Here is a 13,631-nt window from a genome sequence, read left to right as displayed (position 1 = left end):
GCGTCCTTGGGGTAGCTTCGGGGTGTGACATGGACAATATTATTGTTAAATAAGGTGTAATCATATAAACCTGATAGAATACACAAATAATTAAGTGATAGAGCAATTAATATTAATAATAATAGTATATTTATGAATATTTATAAGTAAAAGGATCAAAAGTGCACAATTCAATTATACATTGAAGGTTAAATTGTGGTTAGTGAAATACCATAGGAACTAAAATCAAAATTTATTAATAATTGAAGGATAAAAAATGCTATTGACCCTAATATGAGAGGTAAGCATTGTATTCTATGTGAAATTTATGAAATGTAAGTTTATTAACTAGGAGCTCTACCACAAATTGATAATTTAACAAAATACTTCATTTACATTTAGTGCCTAAATTGGAACAGTTTACTTTAGATTTAATCATGATAATTTGATATAGGTTGATGCATATTTCTTTTAATGAAAGCAAGTAATAATCTAATCTTTAAGAATTTGTCCAAGCGATTTATCAATAAAAAAAATGTTCGTGATTAACAACGGACTTTTAGCAGAACATCTTTGACAGAAGTTTCAACATTTTTAACCTATTTCATTTATCGATAAAATTCGGCTCCCGGCCCATGACAAAATGTGAATAAATATTTTTCTTTTAAATTAACCATCCAAACCTACCGAATGTGAGGGGATAATAACACACTTAATCCCGACGTAATTGGTAAGTTCTTCTTTTGGTCCTTGTGATATATAACTCAATTTATTTATTCTTCAATCAATTTTGATGTGTGTTATTGGTTCCTCTAGGTAGAAAACATGCTATATTTGACTATATATGGACTATATTATCGCTAAATATGGTGTAACCATATAAACTTGACATAATACATGAGTAATTAGGTGGTGGAATAATTAATAATAGTACATTTGTGAATATTCACAAGTAAAAGGGATTGAATGTGCACAATTCAATTATACATTGACGGTTAAGTGTTCTTAGTGAAATACTATAAAGACTAAAACCAAAATTTACTGATAATTGAGGGACCAAATTAAAATGTTATAAATCATAATGTGAAAGGTAAGATTGTATTTTATGTGAAATTTATCTTATTTAAGATTGTATTTTATGTGAAATTTATCTTATTTTTTAATGTGTAAAACGAAAAACTATTTTCCCCGGCAATCCTCTGATCTATCAATGGAAAGATGTTGACGATCGATCGACGATATCATTTTCAATTAATGGAAATCTCAACATTTCTAACCTAATTCATAATTGATAAAATTTGGCTCCCGGTCCATGACATTATGTGAATAAATATTAGAAAAAAATTATCTAACTACACATCTTTTTTTACCTTATTTTCTATTATACCCTACCATTTCAAAAAATTACAAAAATCTCTCTTTTCTTCAATTTCTCTCACTTTTCCAGATACATCACTCTAAACAATCACCCTCACGATTTTTTTCCCTTTTTTCACGCCTAAAATCACTTCATGGTATCACCAACTATCTCCATCACTCCATTTTTGAATTCCAAATCTTTTCTTTTTTTCTTTTCCAGTTCATCAATTGCAAGTTGTTGAAGAGGTAGTTCTTCTCCATCTATTTATTTTTTCTTTCCAGTTCATCAATTATCGATTTTTTTCATCTATAAATTTATGATATATATATGGATGATAGGTATGTACGGGCGATCTTCAGAAAGCATTATCGAACAACACGAAGCAAAAGGACGGAAGAGAAGAGGTGAATCGGTTGTTGTCATACAGCGACGGAAAGTTACTGCTTAATTGCATAAAGTGAATAATAAACACAAGAAGTAGATACGAAAAATGTATTTTGAACTCCGAAATGCAAAGAATGCAACGACGTATAATTAAGGAAAAGGAAAAACAAATAACTGTGGAAAAACCCTCAAAAATTAAGGGAATAAAGATCGAGTTGTTGATGGCTCTAGTAAGAGCTTTGGGTCGAGATCCATGAGTGACGCCATTGTAGAAAGTGAAAAAAAGCTACAGGAGTTGATTGATAGAGAGCAAAGGAGAAAGTGTAGAAGGATTTCTTCATCACTTTTTTTTTTGCTTTCAACAGATCAAATTATTGATTTTTTTCAATTTTTTGTTGTTTATCTTTTTCTGATACATATGGGTTCTAGTCTATCGTTTAATATTGGTCTTACCCAATTAGTTTCACAAACGGAAGATCTCGTCCTTCGCGTTTGTGATTCAAAATCGATGAAAGATGCATTGCAAGTTCTAAATTACCCATTGAGAAAGATTCCAAAAAAAAAGGGGGAAGTAGAATAGGTTACTAAACACTCTTCTCTACCCAAGCTTCATATTTCAATGTATCTAATTGATTTTGATTCATAATTTAATATATAATGCCTTAGTTTCAACACCCTTCTCTACCCAAGATTCAGATTTTTTATGTATCTAGTTGATTTTGATTCATAATTTAATGTATAATGCCTTCGTTCCAATACCCTTCTCTACCCAAGGTTCGGATTTTTAATGTATCTAGTTGATTTTGATTCATAAATTTATGTATAATGCCTTCGTTTCAACTTTATGATACATTAAATTAGCCTTTGTTAGTGATATCACAGATCTGATACATCACTGCTACAATAGCTTTCGTTGTTATGCAATGTATCATGTTAATATTTACGATATTGATACAGAACCCTAATTTTGTTGAATCTTCGATTAGTGTTTATCATGTTCAATATAAATGTACTTGATACATAAACACTACCGAATGTATCATTTATATGTATCAAGTTCTATGATGTATCTATTTGTGTGTTGTGTTGTGAAGAGAGACAGTTTTAGATCTTTTCTCAAGATTCAGGAAACCACAATGGCTCATGCAAACTCCAAGTTTCTCAAATCAGCATTGATATAATGGTACATATATCCACACATAACACAACCCCTGGTTCCCAACTCTTTCAGCATTTTGGGAGCTTTTTTACGTTTGATTTTCTGTGATTATAAGCAGATAGAAATGATCACCAAAGCCCTCCTAAAGCTCGATGCTTTACCCTGATTTTATGCTAGGCAGCAAGTTTAATGATGAAAAAACAATAAAGTATTGTGAACAAATTTTGCCTTAGAAAGAAGCTGCAGAGAACTGTCTGTAATACAGTCATACTACTACAAAGCTATAACCATACATTGGCTATAAGCTTGACCATTTTCTGTTTTCTCATACGGAGGAAAAAGTCACGGAATGTTTAAGATGCTTTCAAGCATTATGTCTATTCATTATAGCAAAACAGCAGATATTGAACAAAGGGTGCCCATAAGAAGAGAGAGCTTGAGTACTTAAGAATGCAGATTTCAATCTTCCTCCAAAACTATAGCAGAGGACAAGCTCCTTTTCCCAACTCCGCTCAAGTTGGTTATTTCCCAACCTGTGCCTTCCTTGTAACGTTCAATCTGCAATCACAAAGAGGAGTATTGATCAATGGAAGCAACGCATAGCAAGACAATGAAATATATAATCTTATGTACCGTGTCTAGTACTTCATTATCAGATTGAGCCCCTCCAATGACATAAATGGACTCCTTTAGAGCAGCAGCAGCTACATAACCCCTTGAGTAGTTCATTGGTTCCCCAATCATCCATGTTCCCTGACAGTGATCATATATCTCAACGCTTGGCATCATTTGAGACCCATCAGAGCCACCAAGTGCATATCTAAAGAGCAACCATGAAGCTAAAAGTGAATAACAAGAAGAAAAATGGGACCAAAGATATAGAATGCAAAGAAGCGAGAAGAGGTCAACATACAACTTTCCCCCCAAAGGAACCAACACATGATATGCTCTTTTTGTTCTCATACTCTCAATTTTTGTCCAAGCATGTTCTCTGGGGTCAAAACCTTTCAGCAGTCCTGAGGTGATAGCTAATAAGAAAGATGCTACAGGAGAACACAGAAGAAAACTTAAAAACAAGACTCAACTACTTTCACATGTGAAGATAATCTTCCGATTCAATGAAATAAAAGAAGTTGCAGATTTCTATCAGAACAACTTTAGCACTAAAAAGGACTGTGGTTTGGAAAACTACAAGCAACTCTCATTTCTCAGGTAATGAAGCCCAAATGTCAAGCTCCTTTGGGGCATACATTATAAAGAAATAAGAAAACAGCAATTCAGCATTAACTTACGCCAAATATTTGTCTCCATCAAATCCACCAACAGCATATAATGCATTGAGTTCTGTTGCTGCAAGAGAAAATCGCTGCATGAATGGTAGACAATCATGTCAGAGGAGATTATATTAGCACTTTGAACAAGTAAGTCTAAAGAATAGAACCAAATTAAAGCCTGGACTGTAGGCAAGGACAAGAAAGAGACAAATATTGTCTTTGTTTGCTAGAAATATAAGCAAGGAATAGAATTAACCTTCTGCAACATGGATCGTGAAGGAATCCATCAACCTACTTGAGGATCATACATTTCAACTTCTGCAAAGTATTCAGTCCCATTTCCACCACCCATTGCAAACATCGTGTCCTTCAAAGTAGCTCCAGATAAGTTACTGATTCTCTTTTTCAAATGAGAATGCACAGTCCACATATCACTTGCTGGGTTATATGATTCAACTTCACAAGAATAGAGTGGCATCAGTGTCAGCAACTTAAGAGAAAGGGGAAGGAGGGTATGAGAAGGGAGGGACTACTGGCATTACCTGTGTTGTCCCACAACTTCCCAAATTTTCCACCAAATACATAGACTTCTCTACTCAGATTTGCAATTGCAAAATACGACCGAAATGAACTCATTGGCTTAAGTGTCTTTAAAACATCACTCAAAGGTGAGTACAAGTCCAAGGCCGATAGCCAGTTATTACCATCAACTCCTCCAGCTAGGATGATTGACTCATCACAGACTATATCGTCTGACTCAACCACATTTGCACTATCATGTGTACGAGAAGGATTTGTGGACTCCAACATCAAACATCTACCTTTTAGCAGATTGATTTCTTCTTGTGCATTAGCCTGAATTCCATGTGAAGACAAGGAAATAACAAAGGGGGAAAACATCAGATTTTCACTTCTGCAGACACAGCATGTATTCAGGTAGGTATGGAGAAAACAAAAATTATTAAATCATTTAGAAAGAGAACAGACACAATATGACGCATCAAACTGGATAATTATTGAAATCCTTGAAATCGGCGAAAGAATACAATCATCAACTATCACTGATACATACATCTTTTTCAATTTGGATAAAGCCTTACGGATCAAGAACCTAAGGTTTTTCCCTTTTGGTCATTTTCAAAAGGTTGTGCAATTGAATTTGAAAACTTCTTAAGGGGAATTTTCTGATTCCCCCAAACAACAATAAGAGTGTCCTAAACATGGAAAGGTCTGTATAGGATGCAGAGACTTCTACCAAGTAGGATATTGATTATAGAAATATTCCCCTAAACAGTAAGAAACAATGTTTGCATAAGCAAACTTATACCCAACCCTGAAGAGTCTCCGAAAATAAAATGAATAATCACTCTTGTGAACAGATTGCACAGACTTCTTGGCAGCATTCCATTTCCACCAACACCAATAAGAGACTTTTAAACATGGAACTCAATATGAGCTAAGTTGTTTTCTTTACTGTATCAGATGTATATTTATAAAATTAATCCCCTCACTGAACAATAAGAGAACGTTCAGAAAAGCCACCTCCACACAGATCAGCCCATTCCTATAAATATTCAATTTCTATTAGTTTGTTGTGTCAAATATCTTCTCTCTTTAAGAATTTAAAATTAATGAACCGCCATGCATTTCTGACTGTAATACTCATGTAACCTTTTCCTTCTATCCCTCTTTGCACTAACAAACCGTTGAATTAGGCTATTAAAGCTCTGTCACTATACCATCTAAAACAATCAAGCATGCACTGTTGTTGGTCCCTGCCACTGTACTATTAACTCTTTGTATAGTAAATAGCAACTAATGTTCAATAATACTTTTCCCTGTCAAGTTACATATCCGAAATTATATGATAATAATCTTATTATTTCCTCTTTCAGAAAGCATACTAGCATTTCTTTGGTATATCATCTTGAATCTTGAAGCCACCAAACTCTATGGCTTATTATCATGATTTCATCTACCTTAAAAGAAGAAGCAGAATCTCAAGCTCCTTAAGTGGTTTTAGCATAGAATAGATATGTCACCATATGACCAAGATTATACAGAGATAAGGTTTACCAGCTTCTTCTCCAGGCCAGTCACTTTTTGGGTGTGCTGTTCCTTAAATGCATTCAGTTCTTTCACTTCTTTCAGCAGCTACAACAACAGAGATATTGAAGTCATATAAGAACATCTAGAGCAGAAATGGTTGACGAAAATTGGCACGTATTACAAGAAGATGATGAACCTGAGCTACAAAAGGAGGATAACCAGCCAAGTCACAATCGCCTTCTTCATTCTTCTCTTCTCCAGGAGGCTGTGGTTCCACAAAACCTGCTTGATCAATGCTTACATCATTATAACTTATCCCTTCATTGGTGTTTTCCTCTGCATGCCCGTTTCTGGAGAGCGCTGGCCATTCACGATCAAGAGCTATTTCTTTAAGTTTCATATATATAAAATTCTTCTCATCCAATGAACCTTGAGAATCAATGGAACTGGATGGCTTATTTTTCAAGTTTTGTGGTTCAGAACACCTATTTTCTGCTATCTTGTTATTTGCTGGTGAAGTTTGGATTATACTTCTCCGGAGTGCTGGATAATGTGAAGTGCTACTCGGAGCATATGCAAGAGATGAGAGTTGCGAGATCAATTTACTAGATTGAGTATGATCTAGCTCAAACCAGAAATGATGCTGCTCAAAATAGTTATCCTTAATTACTGGTCTAAATGTATCTTCTGGCAGTGGTACACAATGCAGACGGACACGTATCTGAACCTTCAAAAGAAAAAGTGAACTTTCAGTAGAATAATCCTTCCTATAATATAACACCGGCGTGTTAGTTGACTGATTCAAAAGTTTAATGCTGTTAGTGGCAGTACTTCTAGTTATGTTTCCAGTTAACTAGCTCTAGGAGTCCTAATTAGTTCATGTTAGTCAGTTAGCAAGTCATGGGTTAGTGCTAATTAGTGCCCTATTATTTTCTCTAGGTTTGTTTCTTTCCAAGTTCTATTTAAAGACTTGTAGCATTGTCTTCCGAAGTAATAGAAAAAGATCAAGTTTCTCTCTGCTTACACCTTATTCGAGTAGTCGTTCATATCTTTTGCCAACATTCTTGGTATCAGAAGCTTTACTCCAGGTTAAGATCCATCATTTCCTCAAGCAGGGATTGGTATAGTAAGAGAGAAAAATAGTGAAATATTGTGAGATTTTTTTCCCTAGAGAAATCAGACAATTTGCATGGCAGGAAATGGGACACCAGCTTCATCGTAGCCCCTAATTCCAATTTTCAGAGGGATAAATTATCAGTTCTGGAGTCTAATAATGAAGACTTTTTTCAAATCTCAAGAACTATGGGATGTAGTTGAGACTGGAATTCCAGAAGGGAATGCAAACCAACTGAGAGAACATCGAAAGAGAGACTCAAAAGCTCTATTCAGGATCCAGCAGGCTCTTGATGATGAATTTTTTCCTCACATATCAGCAGCTGAGACTTCCAAACAAGCATGGGAGATCCTGAAGCAAGAGTACTTTGGAGATGATAAAGGTAATTACTGTTAAGTTACAAACTCTCCCACGTGATTTTGAGACATTATTCATGAATGAAAATGAATCTGTGCAAGGATATTTGTCTAGAACATCTGCTATTGTTAATAGGATGAGGTCCTATGCTGAGAAAATTGATAATCAGATTGTTGTGTCTAAAGTGTTAAGAAGTTTAGCCACCAAATTTGAGCATGTTGTTACTGCAATTGAGGAATCTAAGGACCTATCTACCTATTCTTTCGATGAATTAATGAGTTCCTTGCTTGCTCATGAAGATAGGCTAAATAGGTCCCGTGAGAAAGTTCAAGAGAAGGCATTCCAGGTAAGGGGAAGTTTGGCTACAAGGGAAAAGCAGAAAACTCAGCAGGATGTGGACATGGCAGAGGCAATTTTCGTGGTCGAGGCTGTGGTGGTAGCGGCAGAGGTAGAAACCAAGTTGGAGAATTTCGCCAGTACAAGAGCAATAATCAATGCCGATACTGCAAGAAATTTGGCCACAAAGAAGTTGACTGTTGGACGAAGCAGAAAGATGAGCAGAAGGAAGCCAATTTCACTCAAAATGTGGAAGAAGAAAGTAAGTTGTTTATGGTTAGTTCCCAAATTAACTGAAAGTGTGAATGTTGTGTGGTTCATTGATAGCGAATGCTCAAATCACATATCAAGTTCGAAGTCTCTATTCAGAGATCTTGATGAGTCCCAGAAAAGTGAGGAGCGACTAGGAGATGACAAACAAGTGCACGTTGAAGGGAAAGGTACAATTGAGATAAAAACTGTCCAAGGTAATGTGAAGCTTTTATATGATGTGCAATATGTCATAATCTATTAAGTGTTGGCCAATTGATGACCAGTGGCTACTCAGTTGTTTTTTATGATAATGCATGTGACATTAAGGACAAAAAATCTGGACGCACGATAGCTCGTGTGCCTATGACTCAAAACAAAATGTTTCCTCTTGATATTTACAATGTTGGTAATGTTGCCTTAGTTGTTAAAGGAAAAAATGAGACTAATTTGTGGAACTTACGTTATGGACATTTGAATGTTAATGGGTTGAAACTTTTGGTTCAAAAAGACATGGTTATTGGCTTGCCAAAAACCAATGAACTTGACTTGTGTGAAGGATGTATCTATGGGAAGCAAACTAGGAAATTGTTCCCAGTGGAAAAATCATGGAGGACTACAACTTGTCTTGAACTTGTGCATGCGGATTTGTGCGGGCCAATGAAAATGGAATCCCTTGGTGGAAGTCGATATTTTTTTATGTTTACTGATGATTACAGCTGCTTTAGTTGGGTTTATTTCTTGAAATTCAAATCTGAAACCTTTGAGAATTTCAAGAAATTTAAGGCATTGTAGAGAATCAAAGTGGCAACAAGATAAAATCACTTGTACCGATAGAGGTGGTGAATTCTTGTCTAATAATTTTAATTTGTTCTGTGATGAAAATGGAATTCGCAGGGAACTTATAGCACCATCTACACCAGAACAAAATGGTGTGGCCGAGCGGAAGAATAGGATGGTGGTGGAAATGGCTCGAAGTTCACTGAAAGCAAAGGGTCTGTCAGATTATTTTTGGGGAGAAGCTGTTGCAACTGCAGTATATCTTTTGAATATCTTGCCAACAAAGGCCGCTTGGAACACAACACCTCTTGAAGCTTCGAATGGTAAGAAGCCCCGGGTAAGACACTTAAGAATCTTTGGTTGAATAGCATATGCTTTGGTTAATTTTCACTCTAAGCTTGATGAAAAATCTGCAAAATGCATTTTTGTTGGCTATAGTCTTCAATCCAAAGCATATCATCTATATAATCCGATAAGTGGCAAAGTGATCATAAGTAGAAATGTTGTGTTTAATGAGGATGTAAGTTGGAACTTTAATTCTGGGAACATGATATCCAATTGCTATCTACTGATGAAGAACCTGCAGTAGATTCTGGAAATTCACCCAAATTCTTCTCCTGTAAGTTCATATATATGTTAGCTCATCAATTGCAGAATCAACAACTGTTGCACCTTATGAGTCTTCAGTTGAGCCGATCCCATTAAGAAGATCAACAAGGGAAAAGAAACTGAATCCTAAGTACCCTAACACTAGAAATACTTCTTGTCAATTTGCTTTGCTTGTTTCAGATCCTGTTTGTTATGAAGAAGCAGTAGATCAATCTGAATGGAAGAATGCTATGATTGAAGAGATGCAAGCAATTGAAAGAAACTCTACATGGGAGTTAGTTGATGCACCTGAAGGAAAGAATGCAATAGGGCTCAAATGAGTGTTTCGAACAAAGTATAATGCTGATGGGAGCATTCAAAAGCACAAAGCTCGACTCATGGCGAAAGGATATTCACAACAACAAGGTGTAGATTTTGACGAAAAATTTTCTCCTGTTGCTCGATTTGAAACAATGAGAGTTGTTTTGGCTTTGGCTGCACAATTGCACTTGCCAGTGTATCAGTTTGATGTGAAGTCTGCTTTCTTGAATGGCGATTTAGAAGAGGAGGTTTATGTTTCACAACCTCAAGGCTTTATGATTACTGGCAACGAGAATAAAGTCTACAACTTAAGAAAAGCTCTTTACGGGCTAAAGCAAGCTCCATGTGCATGGTATAGCAAAATTGACTCATTCTTTCAAGGTAGTGGATTCAGAAGAAGTGACAACGAGCCCACTTTGTACTTGAAGAAACAAGGTACTGATGAATTTTTGTTGGTCTGTCTCTACATTGATGATATGATTTATATTGGTTCCTCAAAGTCTTTAGTTAATGATTTCAAGTCCAGTATGATAAGAAACTTTGAGATGTGTGACTTGGGCTTACTGAAATATTTCTTGGGGCTTGAGGTGATCCAAGATAAATGATGAACTGCGAAGTAGCAACTACACCGATGAATATCAATGAAAATTGCACCGTGCAGATGGAACTGAGAAAGCAAGTCCTAAATTATTTAGAAGTTTAGTTGGTGGCTTGAATTATCTAACGCATATTAGATCTGACATTGCCTTTTTTGTTAGTGTTGTGTCCAGATTTTTGCAAAGTCCCACAAAGCAACATTTTGGTGCTGCGAAGCGAGTTCTTCGTTATGTTGCTGGAACAACAAACTTTGGTATCTGGTATTCTAAAGCACCAAATTTCAGATTGGTTGGCTTTACTGACAGTGATTATGCAGGCTGCTTGGATGACCGGAAAAGCACTTCCAGAAGTTGTTTCAGCTTTGGTTCTGGAGTTGTGACATGGAGTTCAAAGAAGCAGGAGACAGTAGCTTTGTCGACATCTGAGGCAGAGTATACAGCAGCAAGTTTAGCAGCACGACAAGCTTTATGGCTCCGGAAACTACTTGAAGATTTTTGTTACGAGCAAAAGGAGTATCAGCAACTGCTATGGCTAAGAATCTCTCTTTTCATGGGAGAACTAAGCACATTGATGTGCAATATCACTTTATCCGGACATTGGCAGCGGATGGAATAATAGTGCTGAAATTCTGCGGCACAAATGAGCAAGCAGCAGATATATTTATGAAGCATGAATATTTCAAGTTGCAGTTGGGAGTGTGTGATTTTGAATCAAGGGGAAATGTTAGCTGACTGATTTAAAAGTTTAATGTTGTTAGTGGCAGTACTTTTAGGAGTCTTTTATGTTTCCAGTTAACTAGCTCTAGGAGTCCTAATTAGTTGATGTTAGTCAGTTAGCAGGTCATGGGTTAGTGCTAAACTAGTGCCCTATTTTTTCTCTCCAAGTTCTTTTTGAAGACTTGTAGCGTTGTCTTCTGAAGTAATAGAAAAAGATAAAGTTTCTCTCTGTTAACATCTTATTCGAGTAGTCGTTCATATCTTTTGCCAACACGGTGTGCATCAACATAAGCAGATAAAGCCAAAAAGAAACAATGATATGAAACGTGTGCAGGAAATCGTGTCTTTCATCACCATCTTTTTTCCAAGCATATGGATTGATTAGCATTTGACCAGAGCTTGCAGCCTCAAAGATTCCGTGGAGCTTCTTATCGTCGTAGTTGAACAAGAACACTGGCAAACCAGGATTTACATTTTTCACATATATAAAGTGTGCTCTAGGCAAACCTGTCAAAGATTTTAAAATGTTTATAATTGAGTAACAACAACCCATTGTCCTAATTTTTTTTAATCAAAGGACAATATATTAGGGACGAATAACTGACCTACTAGTTGCTTTTCGAGACACTCTCTTATTGTATCATTGTTGCACCCAAATATAACACCGCCTAGTTGATCTCTTGGCAGATTTCTAAATGTTTTTTTCTTTTCCCACATCCTGAAAAATCCATATGGACAGAACTGTAAATGAAAAATAGAGCTACTACTATAATCAAGCTAGACAAAGCACAAGAATTAAACAGTCAAAATAATAAGTACGAACGAGACCTCAAATATAAATCCAACAAAGCATGTCCAAATTCACATCAACAACTAAATGCATATGATACAGCTAGAAATGAATCAAAATCCGAAGACTTAAACACCAAAATCAAACAAGGAAAACTTTCACATGGACTAAAATCGCTCAGTAAAAAGTACAGAGGAATCACATCAAATGCTTAATCAACTACAAGCCCATAAATACAAGGATATATAACATAGCGAGACAATCACAGTAGCAAAAATCGATGAAATGTATAATTTCCTTGCTCAACAAGAGGGTATTGTAGCTATCAAATCGATGATCAGACGGTTATCTGAACCAAATATACCTATAAAATCAAAGTTCAATTGTATCGAAATCGAATTTACAATGAGAACTGGAGAAGAAAAGGGAAAATTACCTGAGAGAATTATGAGAATGAGAGAATTTTCACTTTTAAATGGAAGAAGAAAACTGTTATAACTAAAAGAGGCGCGAAATTGCACTCCCAAGTACTTGATGAAACAAACTAACACACCCAACTGACCAACTGTACTTTTTTTCTTTTTTTTTTACTTTCTTATGTTATATTTTATTTATTTCTAAAATATTCTACGATTTATATTACACATTTTGATATTATATGGAATTTACTTTAACAATTCAAATTTATTTGATTATTTTAAATTTTAAAATTTAAATGATTTTTCTTTTTATTTAATTGAGAATACTTTCTTCCGTACCGAACGTACCCTAAAAATAAATAAATAATCAAAGTTTCAAACTTGAGTTCTTGGTGAATTCAGTTATATCAATTAGCTTTGATATGCTTAGTGAATACAACACATGGAAAGTAAACATATGATATGACAATTGTTACCACAGACAAAAAGCAGACACAGGATCTTTAGGGTGGACATTCGATATTTGATTTGGTATTTTTAAAATTCAATTTTGATAACTAAATATCAAATACATGTCTTTCAAAGCTCGATTCGGCACAACAATTAGGTAATTCGATTTTAGGTAGGAGTGGGAGTTGGGTGTTTGTGCCATTCAAATTGGAATGGAAAATTTCAGTTTAGATATATCATTTTTTTTATTGAAGAAATTACAATACAAATAAGTTTTGATTGAATTAGATTTTTTAAGTTAGATTTTGGATTAGTCGACTTGAATATTTTATATTTTTTATTTTGACTTTTGAGCCTTTAAGGCAAGCCATAACAATTAACAACTTCATTTCATCTAATATTTTACTCCCTAGAATATACAATTTCTACCGTTAACAAGGACTGAGAACATTGTATTGCCCATTGTGTAATTTCATATTGGACTTAATACTATAATAGTAGGGCCTTAGAGGACTGATCTATTAGATCTTTGGAAATTGAACTTATTAATATCGAACACATATGGTAAGGATATGACTTAATATAAGACATAAGAATTTTGGATTTTCAGATATCCAAAAATTGTAATACTAAATCTGATATCCAATACAAAATTCGTAAATTTTAAAAGCAAAAATTCAAGTTCAATCCATAATCCAAAAATTCAGAT

General features: G+C 35.1%; 1 pseudogene; it reads right to left on the bottom strand.

Annotated features, from left to right (window-relative positions):
- Positions 1-3,341: 3,341 nt before the first annotated feature.
- Positions 3,342-11,980, bottom strand: LOC107058145 (uncharacterized; annotated as a pseudogene).
- Between the last annotated feature and the right edge of the window lie 1,651 nt (positions 11,981-13,631).

The sequence above is a fragment of the Solanum tuberosum genome, unplaced genomic scaffold, assembly GCF_000226075.1.
Source record: "Solanum tuberosum cultivar DM 1-3 516 R44 unplaced genomic scaffold, SolTub_3.0 scf00446, whole genome shotgun sequence".
NCBI classification, from domain to species: Eukaryota; Viridiplantae; Streptophyta; class Magnoliopsida; order Solanales; family Solanaceae; genus Solanum; species Solanum tuberosum.
Note: the sequence above shows the minus strand (reverse complement) of the source record. Positions and strands in the feature narration are given on the sequence as shown.